Source organism: Halictus rubicundus, chromosome 14, assembly GCF_050948215.1.
Source record: "Halictus rubicundus isolate RS-2024b chromosome 14, iyHalRubi1_principal, whole genome shotgun sequence".
Taxonomy (NCBI): Eukaryota; Metazoa; Arthropoda; class Insecta; order Hymenoptera; family Halictidae; genus Halictus; species Halictus rubicundus.
The window spans coordinates 2,277,118-2,292,929 of NC_135162.1; the positions used below are offsets into that span (position 1 = coordinate 2,277,118).

The 15,812-nt window shown below is 54.5% G+C and overlaps 2 pseudogenes; both read right to left on the reverse strand.

Annotated features, from left to right (window-relative positions):
* Positions 1-2,524: 2,524 nt before the first annotated feature.
* LOC143361144 (U2 spliceosomal RNA) lies at positions 2,525-2,703 on the reverse strand (annotated as a pseudogene).
* Positions 2,704-11,523: 8,820 nt separating this feature from the next.
* Positions 11,524-11,703, reverse strand: LOC143361157 (U2 spliceosomal RNA; annotated as a pseudogene).
* Between the last annotated feature and the right edge of the window lie 4,109 nt (positions 11,704-15,812).

The following is a 15,812-nucleotide window of genomic DNA, read 5'->3' on the forward strand; positions in this document are numbered from 1 at the left end:
CCGTATTATGTCAGATCGAAGCTTGCATGAACTCCCGTCCGATTGCTCCGAGGTCGGAAAATATCGACGATTATACAGCGCTGACCCCGGGTCACTTTCTTATCGGCACGGCGATCACCACTATTCCTACCGTAACTCTGCTCGATGTAAACGATTCGCGCTTGACTCGTTGGCAGCTCTTAAAGAAACTGTACGAAAGTGTTTGGAAAGCGTGGTCGAATGACTATATTCACTCGTTGCAACAACGCACGAAATGGCGCACCGCGAGTCACCTCGCAAAGGTTGGTCGTATCGTCCTTCTCCGAAACGCCCTTGCACCTCCGTGTAAGTGGGAACTTGCGCGGATAATCAAATGTCATCCCGGAGAGGATAACATTATTCGCGTCGTAACAATTAAGACTGCCAACTCGGAGTACAAACGGCCGATCGTCAAACTGTGTTTCCTCCCCGTTGATATCAACGAAACTGATACCCTCGATGCAAAAAACGCGGACGAGACACAGCCCCAAAACAAACAACCGCTCCGTCACGGCGGGCGGTCATAAAATGTACAAAATAGGCTAAGACGCGCTACGTAAAGTGTAATTCTCGAGCGTACGCATTTCGCCACGAGGTTCAGCGAAACCTTTTCGTTGTACCTCCCTCCTTTTGTAATCGGATACAACTATCCGAGGCGGGCGGTATGTTCAGGACTCCAACGTTCAAAATTGCCGGTAATCGGGTGCGAGTTTACATATCGATCACGCGCTTCGATCGATAGCGCCGCGTTACGATTACAAACGTTCCTGCCGTTGTCCTTCGTCTTCTTGATCCAGACAGCGAACGATCAACACGTATATTATCTCCGCGCCTATCGCATTCTTGTCACCGTCTCGCGCAAAACCTTTCGGATTCGACGCTTATCGCTACCGTGCCTATCGCGGGATTATCGTCTCCGTAGTGAACGTCTGGTATCGTGAAATAAAAAAGGGTTCTTTTTCGTGACCGAACAAGTGGTAACTCTTTAAATCCCGTATACCGCTGTATATCCTTGACAGGATAGTTCCACTATCCAAATCAACCTCGCTGCACGAGAAAACAACGTGTAAAAGTTGAATATGTCGGTTTTAAAATTAAATTAGGTATGTAAGCAGGCACTGTGATATACAGTACGGTGATTAAAGTGCAGTTAAAACGAGTGAATAGGGTAAAATGTGTAAATAGGTGTCTAAATAAATAAATAAGTAATTAATAATTAAAATTGGTCAACTAAATATACCAATTAAGATATAATAATAATAAAGCAAGTGGCCGAAACGGGAAAGAGAAAAATTAAAGCGATAGACCGAGAGAAGTATGAAACGGGTAAAGATAGAAAGAGAGCGGATGACAGATGGAGGTTAGAAAGGGAGAGAAGATAAAGCGATAGTAGGACTCTACCTTGGACAGAGTAGAGCCTGTCCAAGGGGGACACCTAGTGGGCGGTCGAGAAACTCTTTCGAGCTTCTCGTGCAAAGACCCACCGCTAGAGGGCTGCACCGATACTTGGCGGTACTCAGAAAATTTCCTTAGCACGGGGCTAAGGAATATCTGAGGCCTACACGGATCGGTGACTGATAGGAAATCAGAGCCGAATTAATTTAATCGAACGAGTCCGATTAAACAATTCGGCTGGTCTTGGCTCAGGAACAATATTCCTGGCTTATTCCGAAACGGAGTACAATTTCGGCGAAGTAAGAAACGCTCCGACGTGCCGGTATTCAACGAGTTGTTAAATATTAGTTTATTAAACTGTCGGCACAGGCTTGCGCCCCAATTTCGCAATAAATAAAATCTGTTAACTCGGGAACCGTATTAAACAACCAGCGAGCTGATTGTTTAAACAGCCGTCGAGTTAATTGATTAATTTAATTGCGAAATTCGTCGAATCGTTTCCACCTGTCACTTATGTAATCCGGATCGAAATTTCCAGAAATTTCGTTCCGAGCGACCGGGAAGGAGCCGTTAATTGTCTGTGTTTCGCTCTGTTCAAAGGTTAGCACAGGTGCCAATCGTCGGCAGAACAAAGACACACAACAACGAACGGAAAGGGGAGGTCAACGGGGTTTACCGTGTATTTGAAAACGGGCACTTGGACAAAGAAAGTCCAAATGACACCGTTACAAGTACACGGGGGAATAGACAGAAATTAAAGAGATAGAGAAAGAGGGTTTCGACCACTTACCCCGCTCGGGTTCCCCGCACAGGTGTCGTAATTCCCGGCGGTCCGGCTTCGGTGGAGGCGCTTGATCGTCGGTGGTCCTCCTCGTCGGCGGCTGGTCGCGCCCCGATCGCTCCTCGGCTCTGGAGTAATCCTTTTAAACGAGTGCACTTAGCACTCCACTCGCTATAACTCGCGTTTTGGGGTCGCGGCACCCGTCGGACTTCGCGCGAAACGAAAATTTCAAAAAAAAATTTTTTGTTCGGTTCGGGGAGTCGAGAATATTTCCTCGATTCCTGGAAGTTGACGGGCTGTGGAAAGCAAGATTTTTCTGCTTTTTAAAAGGCTAATTGGGCCAATCCACACGGCACTGCAATGCGTGGCCGACCCGTGACCGAGGGGGAGCAAGCCCCGACCGCTCCGTCAACTTCCAAAAATCGAGTTAATATTCTGACTCCCCGATGGGGAGTGTATCAGATATTAAGCTGATAAGAACAGATAAAAGGCGTTTATTTTCAAGCAATTGTCCCCCGGGTTACATGTGTTCCCAGGGGCAGTACAACATACTCGCCTTTTGGCGAGGGCTTACATGGGGGTGCCCTTTTAGGCACCCCGCCACAAAAATAAAAATGGGTTTATTGGTGGTGGGGTGTGCGGCGCGGGGGCAGCGAGCCCCCTGCGTGGCTAACAATTTTTATTATAATTTGAATAAATAAATAAATAGAACGCATACGCACACACACACATACACACACACGTCAACAATAAATAAATAAAATCATTCCGGCCTCGGAGGGGGGGCCTGGTCAGATATCTTAAAAAATAAAGAAGGAGAAAAAAAAGATTACCACCATTGCAGTGGCCCGCTGCACGCCAGGAAAGTTAAAAACACTTATAACCTAAGAGAGATGACTAGATGTGTTATAAAAGAACTTAGCAAAATTAAAAGGTGTATAAAGAGAGAATAGGACAGGAGAAGTAGTAAAAAGAAGGTAACGAAACAACTAAAAAGAGAACGACTAGAAAATAAAGTATGTAACAAAATAAAAGAGAAAATAGAACAGGGGCGCACAGCGGGCCATTTGCCCTCGCTAAAATATATATAGATATAAAAAAAATATAACATAAAAATATAGATATAAGTACATAACAGTAAAAAAAAAGTAGGAATGTAAAAGTAATAATAATGATAATAAAAACTAATGGGCGCGGTGCCTCGCATGGCACCGCCGCCGCATTATACGTCATATACAGGGCCGGAAGGGCCCTGAGTCATTATTAGGGCCTCGTGCCCATCATGAGCCTTTTCGCGGCTGTTGTTTCGGGGCGCGACTTCCTCGCTGGCCGAGGGGGATAAATCAGGGAGAGGAGGGGCCACTGTCACCTCTGGTGGGGGTAGGGGCGGTGCTGCGGTGGGGACACCGGAGGGAGGAGCCGCGTACTGGCGGACCCCCGACACGTGCTCTACGTAGATGTCCCGACCCCAGCGAATGGTCTCAGACACAATGAGACGGCGCATCAGGCTCGCGTACTTCTTGCTCACACGCAGGAGCCTGAGCACCGCCTCATTGGCCTGATCCCAAGAGCCGAGAGCCCCAACAACGATCGCGTCGGTCACGACTCGGTAGCCCTGTCCTTCGAGAACGGCGCCGATAGGGAGATATTTCGCCCTCTTCCTCTCCCTAGCGGCTTCGAAGGCTTCGATGCCGTTCTCGAAGGCCACGGTTACGTCGACGATCACGACGCTTTTTGAAGGCTCGTGCCTGACAACAATGTCAGGGCGCAGAGCCTCCAACTCGCCGGTGAGACCCTCGACCCTTTTATTTACCCTTAACGTCCCCGGCAGTCGGCAGGCTCGAGATACTCTCGAGACGATGGCATCGTGGCGCAGTTGCCAGGCGGCCGAGTGAGGCCGGCAGTGACAGATCACATGGGGTAGGGTCTCCAGGGCCTCCCCGCATCGCCGGCAACGCTTATCACCCTCGCCCCACCGCCTTGCCCCATTAAGAGGCAAGACGTTGAGGCGAGCTCGGTGGATAAAGCGCCAATCAGCGAAGCGGGTGAAACTGCCGCCGCGGAGAAAGTGATTTGATACACTATCCCGCGACGACACCCCGAAGACCTTCCCCTGATCGGGCTTTTTGCCCAGGCGATCGGCATAGAACTCTGTCACTGCCGCTCTCAAACGATGCAACACCTGGTCCCGCACCTTCGGTGTTACAACCACCGTGCGCCCGCGTGAGCCCCGGAGTCTAAGACCCAATTCGCGCCGGGCAGCGCACCACTCCCAACGCAATTGGAGCATTTCTCCCGATCGCCGTGCCGCGTTTCGTGCTCTCGACCACAGAGTCGAGAAGTCCCCCCCGTCCCTGGCAAATTCCCCCTCCAGCGAGCCGGAGAGGTACGTTGCCAGGTCCTGATCGGTGGGTGACCTACCGATCTTCCTGGCTACCGCCTCGCTCAGAGATTCTCTGGCCAGCCCACTGATCATCGGGTCCGATGCCGTCAGTAGACGGAATGCGTGTCCGATGACCAGTGCGTCGGCCAGGTCCGCAAGCGGAAGCAGTCCACACCCCCCCCCTTTTGGGAGGGAGGTAGACTATCTCCGCGCTGGCTCTCTGAGGGAGGTTGAGCCAGGATTTGGCAAGCTTGCGTACAAGCTTGTCGACTTCCTTGAGGGGGCCCTTCTCAACATGGGCTCCCCGCAGCATGAAGTCGAGGCGGGGCAATATAAACGAGCTCACCGCCTCACATTTTTGCCACGGGGCGAGGAGAGAGCGATCCACGGCCCGGAGATCCCGGACAAGCTCCTCGATCGTCGCGAGCGGGGTCTGCCTGACCTGAAATCCTGTGGGGACTCCAAGGTGCTCGTATGGCGCACCTGCTGCCAGGGCTTTAACCCCTTGACCCTGCAAGCTGAAGCAAGTAGGGAGTACCCGGCGAGTGCCTCTGCTGTCCTGGTGCAGTGTTGTACACTTCGCCGGGTTGAACCGAAGTCCAACCCCACTTGCCGCAGCTTCCACTGTTCGTAACAGTGTTTCCATTCCTTCCGGTGAATCAGCAGTTAACGCCAGGTCATCTGCGTAGGCCAGCACTGAATAACGTTGGCCGTGCAGCGTGTAGCCCGCCGAGGTCGCGGTTACCGCCCTCAGGACCGGTTCCAAGGCTAGGTTGAACGCTACAGGGCTCAACGGGCAGCCCTGCTTAACACCGGAAAGAATGGGGACAGGGTCGGTGAAGCCCTGTGAGGTTCGGACCCGGGTGGTGCATCCATCGTACATCCCTTCCACAATGTTGCGGAAGGGGAGGGGAACGCCGGCCTCAGCGAAAGCGCGGTAGATGGTGGAGTGGGGAATCGAGCCGAACGCGTTCGACAAGTCCAGCCACGCCACCACCACCTGACGCCTGCCCCTGCGAGCGTCGTTCAGGATTTCCTGCAGCGTGAAGTTATGCTCATAGCAACCCTCACACGGCAGGAAACCCTTCTGCTGGGGGCTAAGCCTCCCATTGTGGAGGGCCCACGACACTAAACGGTCGGCCAGCACCGCCGCGAAGAGTTTAGGGGTAGTGTCGGACATGGCAAGTGGTCGCCAGTTCGACAGGTCCCCCCGATCGCCCTTTTTGTGAATTAACACAGTGTTGGAGACCTTCCAGGAAGAAGGGACCGACTCCAACCTACGGCAGAGGTTGAAAAACGCAGTCAAGACGACGCAGCTCGGGTCGGCCTTCCGAAGGTCACGGTAAGTCAGACCGTCGGGTCCTGGCGCGGAGTTTGACATCCGCCGGATCCGTCGGTCTACCTCACTCACTTCAAAAGGCCGGACCAAAGCCTCGCCGCTTGCTGCTGTCGGAGCCTCTGAGGGAAAGCCAAGGGGCCCAGAGGCTTGTGGCTCACTCGCAGGTGAGTACATATCCAGGAAGTGCTGCATGACGCGGTCCCTGGCAACTTCACATTGCTCAGGGGCGCCCATGAGCACCTCCTGGACCGCACGCCTGCGGTTCTGCCGGAACAGCCTCTGGAGACGCGTAGCCTCCTTGACTTGGTCCGTTCTCCTATCGGTCTCCAAGCCGGTACGACCGGGAGGGCGTGTCCCTGACGAGTTCACGACACGCCCCCTCGTCCTCGCGGGGTTTGCTGGTCTTACGCCCCCGTCTCCTCCATTTCCCGCAGGTCGGGTCCGGAATCCCTGGAAGAAGGCAGCGATTTGCGCTGCAGCTTCCTCCAGGTCTTGAGGATTGTCAGCAGCCCCGGCCAAACTGACCAGTAGCTCCCTCTCTCTCTCCAGCGCGGCTTGCTCCCTCCGTCGGGATGCGCGCTGGCGAGGATTGGGCTGGCCAGCAGGCACAGGTTGCTGCCGTCCCTGCAGTGTCTGGAGGGCCGCGGGTCCTCCAGCGACGCCCCCAGGAGCATTTGTCTGCCCCGTGGGGACCGTCATCCCCCTCGCGCTACCACCCGGGAGCGAGCTCCCAGGGTTATTATTATTCCCACCCACACTACGAAAACGCGACGCGTACCCTCCCAAGCGGACATTCAAATCGCGTAATTCGCGGTGCCGGTCCATCCGCGCGGCGTTGGCAGGGGCCCGCTCAGCACTTACCCTCTGTTGGGTGTTGCGGCTACCTCCTGCCAATGGCCACCGGCGAGCGGCTCCGCCCCTTCGCGTGGTGACGGTGGTGGTGGGAGTGGCCTCCTCCGAGGCTCCGCTGGCGCTGGGAGCTGGGGGGCCCGGTGGAGAACGCTGGTCCCTCGCTGATGGTCGGAGGGGTGCGGCCGGCGTCCTCCTGTCCCCCGCTGGTGAGCTGCGGGGTGTTGTCGTCCTCGGCGACGACGGCGTCCTCCTCCTGGACGACTCCGGCGACGACGACGGGGATGGCGACAGCGGGGACAGGCGTCCAGATGCTCGACGCCTGTGGGGAACAACCTGCCACGGCAGTGGGGAGGGATCTTCTTCCTCCTTCCTCCCCACCTCTTCTCCCCTCTCCTCATCGTTCCCCCGGATGGCCGGAGGGGGAGAAGGAGCTGTCCTGGCGGGACCAGGTGACCCTGCCACTTCCTCGATGGGGGGGAGGGAGAGGACTGCCGGCATAAGCCTCGTCCTCTTCTGTATCCTGTCCACTCCCCCCGCGAGGGGCCTCGATGTCATGATGGGCCCCCCGCTGGCAGTGGTCGTGACGGTGGTCGTGGTCAGCGTGGCCGGAGCCACGCAGGAGACCGCGCAGCAGCCCTCTGCTCCCCCCTGCTTCCCACAGATGGTCGGTGGGGGTGAGTGAGCAGGGGGGAATCCCTCGTTGTGGTGATGAGGGATGGGCTGCTGCTCGCTACGGTCATGAACTCGGGCGGGAGTGACGAGGCCCGAGTCATCGACCGCAGCGTTCTTCTTTCTGGGCGGTCTCCTGGTGGTGTTGTCGTGACCACCGCTGCGCCCGCCGTGACGGCGGCGTATGATGGTGATGCCGCCGTCCAGATCACCGAGGTAAATACCCGTGGTGGTGATTGGGGTTGGTTTGGGTTAGATGTCGTTGGGGGGGGGGGCGGGGGCGGGTGCCCCCCCATCTAACCCAACCGTCCTCGGTGACGTATTAGCGCCGGGCTTCGGAGCCGCCTTCCTCTTGGTGTTGGTGAGGGCTGCGGCGCGCTTGCTGATGTCTCCGAGCTCGATCGGCACGCTGGCTCCCCTCCTGTTCCTCAGCGCGCTCCTCGTGACCGGTCCCCTTGGGCTGGTGGGCGGGGACCTGGTCTTGGGGGAGACAGTCGACCCCCTCGTCCTCCTTGCCACGCCACCAGTAGTGTTGGTGGCGTGCTTATCGGGGGTCGACTTGCGTGCCGATGAGCCCGGGCTGGATCGTTGGGCGGCTCCGGGCCCGGTCGTGGTGCGCTTGGCGGGCGCATTCCTGGTCCCTGGTGGTGTCGGTGCCAGGGCAGCCTCGTTGCTTCGCCGCGACAGGCTGCTCCTTGTTGCTGTTGTTGTTGCTGCTGCTGGTGGGGGCGTGGGCGTCTTCTTCGTGGCGGTCCCGGCTGCTGCTACCCCTGCCTGGGTCCTCCTCGACGCTCCAGGTGGTGGTGGCGTCTGGGATTTCCTCCCGGACGTTGCTGCTGCTGCTGCAGGGGTGGTCTTCGCCCTGGAGGCGGCCAGAAGGGGCGGCGGCGTCAGTGACTTCCGAAGGGGAGCCACTAGTGCCGCCGCAACCTTCGGCCTGGCCCCCAGGGACGCCGATGGTGTTGGTGGCGTGATGGATGGCCTGGGGGTAGGTCGTGGGACCGCCACGATCGTCCTCGTCCTCGCTGCCAGCGTTGTCCTTGTTGATGTCCCCGCTGTCGTCCCCGTCGCAGCTGCAGACGTGCCGAAGGGCAGTTTGCGCTGCAACGTCAGCGTGCGGGTCGTCGCCGAAGCCGTCGTCGTCGTAGTGGTGACCACACTGGTGGTCGGTGTGGTCGCGGGGCCCGATGTTGGTGGTGCGGCCCCGCCGGAGGTGTTGATCTCCTGGGCCGTCGCCGCCTGCCGCTGGCCACTCGCAGTCGTCGTCGTTGCTGTCGTCGTCGTCGTTGCTGTCGTCGTCGTTGTTGTCGTCGTCGTCGTCGTCGTTGTCGTGGCCGTTGTCGTTGTAGCGACCCCTCCAGCTCCCGCCGCAGCGGAAAACCTTAAAATTGACTCGGGCCTCCCTCGGCCCGAGGAATTAGTGCCAGTCGCAGAGGAGGAGGACCGGGTACCGGCTGTCCGGTTGCTGGCAGAACCGGTAATTGTTCTGCCGGTCCCACCCCGACCTGGCCCACCCGTACTCGCGTGTGCGGCGGCGTGGTGAGTCTTTACTGCTTTTAGGGCATATCTGCCCGTGCCAGGCTCACCACACTCGCCGCACCGGTGAACGATGATGTGTCCCGGGTGGTATTTCTTGGCGTGCTTTGCCAGGTCGGAATGGGACTTATACGCCCCACCGAGCTTCATGCCCGGCCTGCCGTAGCATTCCGGGCATCGGAATTCCTCCGGGAACGGGAAATCTATATAAATTGTAATCGGGCTACTTGCTTGCCCTGCCATTTTTGGATCGACCTGTACGGGGTTGACTACGAGCGGTAGGGGGTATATAAATAAATAAATAAATAAGTTAGTAAAAGAATGAATTGATAAGTGAGTAAATAGTTAAATAAATAGATAAATAAATGGGTAAGTAAGTGGATAAATAAATAAATAGCTCTGTCAGTCAGTGAGAAAGCGTGTATATAAATAGATAATTAAATAGCACCAGGTTAAAATCACTTAAACTTAGTCACGTGTGTTAAAATATAATAAATAAAATAAGATCGACGGAGTGACTAGACGTATTTAAATAAATAAATAGATGAATAAATAAATAAATAAATAGCACTAGTCGGCGTCAATGTATCGCAATAGGTGTTTAAATAAATAAAAATAAAATGTGATTAAGTCGTGATATCAGTAAAATAAAATAAGATAGTGCAGAGTAGGATGAGACAGAATAAGAATAAAATGTAACAAGGTAAAAAGGTAAAATAAAATTAAATTAAAATTGACAGAGCAGATTGGATGCAGTTTATGTCGGTGTCAGAACTGGCATATAAAGTTGACTAGATGATCGGAGTTAATCGGAAAAGAATAGAGCTCAGAAAGAATGGAATAAGAAATAAAAATAAAAGTAAAAATGAGACTAGAGATAAAGTAAGGAGGATAAAAATAAGAAATAGCAGTAAGCGTATGTATAAATATCACAGTAATAGCTTTAAAATGGTATAGTATATCACAGCGTAAAAAGAGTAAAAGTAACAAGATAAAAGATAAACTATGACTAGAATTAAGATAAAGTAAAATAGAATACAGTAAAATAAAATAAGAATGAGAATAAAATAGAATAAAATAAGTTAGTGTAAAATGCGATAAGATACGTGTAAAAGTTGAATGTGTCGGTTTTAAAATTAAATTAGGTATGTAAAAGCAGGCACTGTGATATACAGTACGGTGATTAAAATGTAGTTAAAACGAGTGAATAGGGTAAAATGTGTAAATAGATGTCTAAATAAATAAATAAATAATTAATAATTAAAATTAGTCAACTAAATATACCAATTAAGATATAGTAAAGCAAGTGGCCGAAACGGGAAAGAGAAAAATTAAAGAGATAGACCGAGAGAAGTATGAAACGGGTAAAGATAGAAAGAGAGCGGATGACAGATGGAGGTTAGAAAGGGAGAGAAGATAACAGCGATAGTAGGACTCTACCTTGGACAGAGTAGAGCCTGTCCAAGGGGGACACCTAGCGGGCGGTCGGGAAACTCTTTCGAGCTTCTCGTGCAAGGACCCACCGCTAGAGGGCTGCACCGATACTTGGCGGTACTCAGAAAATTTCCTTAGCACGGGGCTAAGGAATATCTGAGGCCTACACGGATCGGTGACTGATAGGAAATCGGAGCCGAATTAATTTAATCGAACGAGTCCGATTAAACAATTCGGCTGGTCTTGGCTCAGGTTCGATATTCCTGGCTTATTCCGAAACGGAGTACAACGTCGACGAAGCGAGAAACGTTCCGACGTGCCGGTATTTAACAAGAGATGTTGAATATTACTTTTAATAAACTACCGGCACAGGCTTGCGCCCCAATTTCGCAATAAATAAAATCTAGAAACTCGGGAACCGTATTAAACAGCCAGCGAGCTGATTGTTTAAACAGCCGTCGAGTTAATTGATTAATTTAATTGCGAAATTTGTCGAAACGTTTCCACCTGTCACTTATGTAATCCGGATCGAAATTTCCAGAAATTTCGTTCCGAGCGACCGGGAAGGAGCCGTTAATTGTTTGTGTTTCGCTCTGATCGACGGTTAGCACAGGTGCCAATCGTCGGCAGAAAAAAGACACACAACAACGAACGGAAAGGGGAGGTCAACGGGGTTTACCGTGTATTTGAAAACGGGCACTTGGACAAAGAGAGTCCAAATGACACCGTTACAAGTACACGGGGGAATAGACAGAAATTAAAGAGATAGTGAGAGAGGGTTTCGACCACTTACCCCGCTCGGGTTCCCCGCACAGGTGTCGTAATTCCCGGAGGTCCGGCTTCGGTGGAGGCGCTTGGTCTTCGGTGGTCCTCCTCGTCGGCGGCTGGTCGCGCCCCGATCGCTCCTCGGCTCTGGTAATCCTTTTAAAGGAGTGGTGTGCACTTGGCACTTGTTGCACACACAACGCGTGGATTTAGGGAAGTTGCGGCACAAACCCGAAAAACTTCGCGAATCGAAAATCTTCTAAGTTTTGATTCGGGGAGTCGAGAATATTTCCTCGATTTCTGGAAGTTTGACGGGCTGTGGAAGAAGCAGATATTTATGCTTTTATAAAGGCTAATTGGGCCAATCCACACGGCACTGCAATGCGTGGCCGACCCGTGACCGAGGGGGAGCAAGCCCCGACCGCTCCGTCAACTTCCAAAAATCGAGTTAATATTCTGACTCCCCGATGGGGAGTGTATCAGATATTAAGCTGATAAGAACAGATAAAAGGCGTTTATTTTTCAGGCAATTGTCCCCCGGGTTACATATGTTCCCGGGGGCAGTACAACATACTCGCCTTTTGGCGAGGGCTTATATGGGGGTGCCCTTTTAGGCACCCCGCCACAAATAAAAATGGGTTTGTTGGTGGTGGGGTGTGCGGCGCGGGGGCGGCGAGCCCCCTGCGTGGCTAATGTTCCTTATTTTTACAAAAGGGTTAATAAATAGAACGCGTACGCACACACACACAGATACACACACGTCAATAAATAAATAAGTAAAATCATTCCGGTCCCATAGTGGGACCTGGTCGGATGACTTAAGACTAGGATTAAAATTAAACTCGTCAGCATTGTAATGGCCCTCTGCACGTTAGGAAAATTAAAATACTTATGTACTAAGGGAGGTGACTAGATGATTAAGAGGAAAATAAACAAAACTAAAAAAGTTTAAAGAGAGGAAAGAACAGGAGAAAAAAACAATAGACCAGATAAAACAACTTAAAAGAGAATGACTAGAAAGTAATGTAAATAAGAAAATAAAAGAGAAGATAGAATAGAGACGTGCAGCGGGCCATTTGCCCTCGCTAAAATGTATATAAATATAGGAATAAAAATGTAAAAAAATGTATAACATGAAAGATAAAAAATAAAAATGTAGATATAAATATAGTTATAATATACTATAATGTAATAAAAACTAGTGGGCGCGGTGCCTCGCATGGCATCGCCGCCGCGCTACGCGTCATACGTGGGGCCGGTAGGGCCCTGTGTCAGTACAAGGGCCTCATGCCCGTCATCAGCCTCGTCGCGGCTGTCATTCCGGGGCGCGATTTCCTCGTTGGCCGAGGGAGGTAGGTTGAGAGGAGGGGCCACTGTCACCTCTGGTGGGGGTAGGGGCGGTGCCGCGGTGGGGACACCGGGAGGAGGAGCCGCGTACTGGCGGACCCCCGACACATGCTCCACGTAGATGTCCCGGCCCCAGCGAATGGTCTCAGACACAATGAGACGGCGCATCAAGCTCGCGTACCTCCTACTCACACGCAAGAGCCTGAGCACCGCCTCATTGGCCTGATCCCAAGAGCCGAGAGCCCCAACAACGATCGCGTCGGTCACGACTCGGTAGCCCTGTCCTTCGAGAACGGCGCCGATAGGGAGGTATTTCGCCCTCTTCCTCTCCCTAGCGGCTTCGAAGGCTTCGATGCCGTTCTCGAAGGCCACGGTCACGTCGACGATCACGACGCTTTTCGAAGGCTCGTGCCTGACAACAATGTCAGGGCGCAGAGCCTCCAACTCGCCGGTGAGACCCTCGACCCTTTTATTGACCCTTAATGTCCCCGGCAGTCGGCAGGCTCGAGATACTTTCGAGACGATGGCATCGTGGCGCAGTTGCCAGGCGGCCGAGTGAGGCCGGCAGTGACAGATTACATGGGGTAGGGTCTCCAGAGCCTCCCCGCATCGCCGGCAACGCTTATCACCCTCGCCCCACCGCCTTGCCCCATTAAGAGGCAGGACGTTGAGGCGGGCTCGGTGAATAAAGCGCCAATCAGCGAAGCGGGTGAAACTGCCGCCGCGGAGAAAGTGATTTGATACACCACCCCGCGACGACACCCCGAAGACCTTCCCCTGATCGGGCTTTTTGCCCAAACGTTCGGCATAGAACTCTGTCACTGCCGCTCTCAAACGGTGCAACACCTGGTCCCGCACCTTCGGTGTTACAACCACCGTGCGCCCGCGTGAGCCCCGGAGTCTAATACCCAGTTCGCGCCGGGCAGCGCACCACTCCCAACGCAATTGGAGCATTTCTCCTGATCGCCGTGCCGCGTTTCGTGCTCTCGACCACAGGGTCGAGAAGTCCCCTCCGTCCCTGGCGAATTCCCCCTCCAGCGAGCCGGAGAGGTACGTCGCCAGGTCCTGATCGGTGGGTGGCCTACCGATCTTCCTGGCTACCGCCTCGCTCAGGGATTCTCTGGCCAGCCCACTGATCATCGGATCAGGCGCCGTCAGTAGACGGAACGCGTGTCCGATGACCAGAGCGTCGGCCAGGTCCGCAAGCGGAAGCAGTCCACACCCCCCCTTTTTAGGAGGGAGGTAGACTACCTCCGCGCTGGCTCTCTGAGGGAGGTTGAGCCAGGATTTCGCAAGCTTGCGAACAAGCTTGTCGACTTCCTTGAGGGGACCCTTCTCCACATGGGCTCCCCGCAGCATGAAGTCGAGGCGGGGCAATATAAATGATCTCACCGCCTCACACTTTTGCCACGGGGCGAGGAGAGAGCGATCCACGGCCCGGAGATCCCGGACAAGCTCCTCGATCGTAGCGAGCGGGGTCTGCCTGACCTGAAATCCTGTGGGGACTCCAAGGTGCTCATATGGCGCACCTGCTGCCAGGGCTTTAACCCCTTGACCCTGCAAGCTGAAGCAAGTAGGGTGTACCCGGCGAGTGCCTCTGCTGTCCTGATGCAGTGTTGCACACTTCGCCGGGTTGAACCGAAGTCCAACCCCATTTGCCGCAGCTTCCACTGTACGTAACAGTGTTTCCATTCCCTCCGGAGAATCGGCAGTCAACGCCAGATCGTCGGCGTAGGCCAAGACCGAGTATCGTTGGCCGTGTAGCGTGTAACCCGCCGAGGTCGCGGTTACCGCCCTCAGGACCGGTTCCAGGGCGAGGTTAAACGCCACAGGGCTCAACGGACAGCCCTGCTTGACTCCGGAGAGAATGGGGACAGGGTCAGTGTAGCCCTGTGAGGTTCGCACCCGGGTGGTGCATCCGTCATACATCCCTTCCACAATATTGCGGAAGGGGAGGGGAACGCCGGCCTCAGCAAAGGCACGGTAGATGGTGGAATGGGGGATCGAGCCGAACGCGTTCGACAAGTCTAGCCATGCCACCACCACCTGACGCCTGCCCCTGCGAGCGTCGTTCAGGATTTCCTGCAGCGTGAAGTTGTGCTCGTAGCAACCCTCACACGGCAGGAAACCCTTCTGCTGGGGGCTGAGCCTCCCATTATGGAGGGCCCACGACACTAGACGGTCAGCCAGCACCGCCGCGAAGAGTTTGGGGGTGGTGTCGGACATGGCAAGTGGTCGCCAGTTCGACAGGTCCCCCCGATCGCCCTTTTTGTGAATTAACACGGTGTTGGAGACCTTCCAGGAAGAAGGGACCGACTCCAACCTGCGGCAAAGGTTGAAGAAGGCAGTCAAGACGACGCAGCTCGGATCAGCCTTCCGAAGGTCACGGTAAGTCAGACCGTCGGGTCCTGGCGCGGAGTTTGACATCCGCCGGATCCGTCGGTCTACCTCACTCACTTCAAAAGGCCGGATCAAAGCCTCGCCGCTTGCTGCTGTCGGAGCCTCTGAAGGAAAGCCAAGGGGCCCAGAGGCTTGCGGCTCACTCGCAGGTGAGTACATATCCAGGAAGTGCTGCATGACGCGGTCCCTGGCAACTTCACATTGCTCAGGGGCACCCATGAGCACCTCCTGGACCGCACGCCTGCGGTTCTGCCGGAACAGCCTCTGGAGACGCGTAGCCTCCTTGACTTGGTCCGTTCTCCTATCGGTCTCCAAGCCGGTACGACCGGGAGGGCGTGTCCCTGACGAGTTCGCGACACGCCCCCTCGTCCTCGCGGGGTCTGCTGGTCTTATGCCCCCGTCTCCTCCGTTCCCCGCAGGCCGGGTCCGGAATCCCTGGAAGAAGGCAGCGATTTGCGCTGCAGCTTCCTCCAGGTCTTGAGGATTGTCAGCAGCCCCGGCCAGACTGACCAGTAGCTCCCTCTCTCTCTCCAGCGCGGCTTGCTCCCTCCGTCGGGATGCGCGCTGGCGAGGATTGGGCTGGCCAGCAGGCACAGGCTGCTGCCGTCCCTGCGGTGTCTGGAGGGCCGCGGGTCCTCCAGCAACGCCCCCAGGAGCATTAGTCTGCCCCGTGGGGACCGTTATCCCCCTCGTGCTACCACCCGGGAGCGAGCTCCCAGGGTTATTGTTCCCACCCACACTACGAAAACGCGACGCGTACCCTCCCAAGCGGACATTGATATCGCGGAATTCGCGGTGTCGGTCCATCCGCGCGGCGTTGGCAGGGGCCCGCTCAGTACTTACCCTCTGCTGGGTGATGCGGCTACCTCCTGCCAATGGCCACAGGCGAGCGG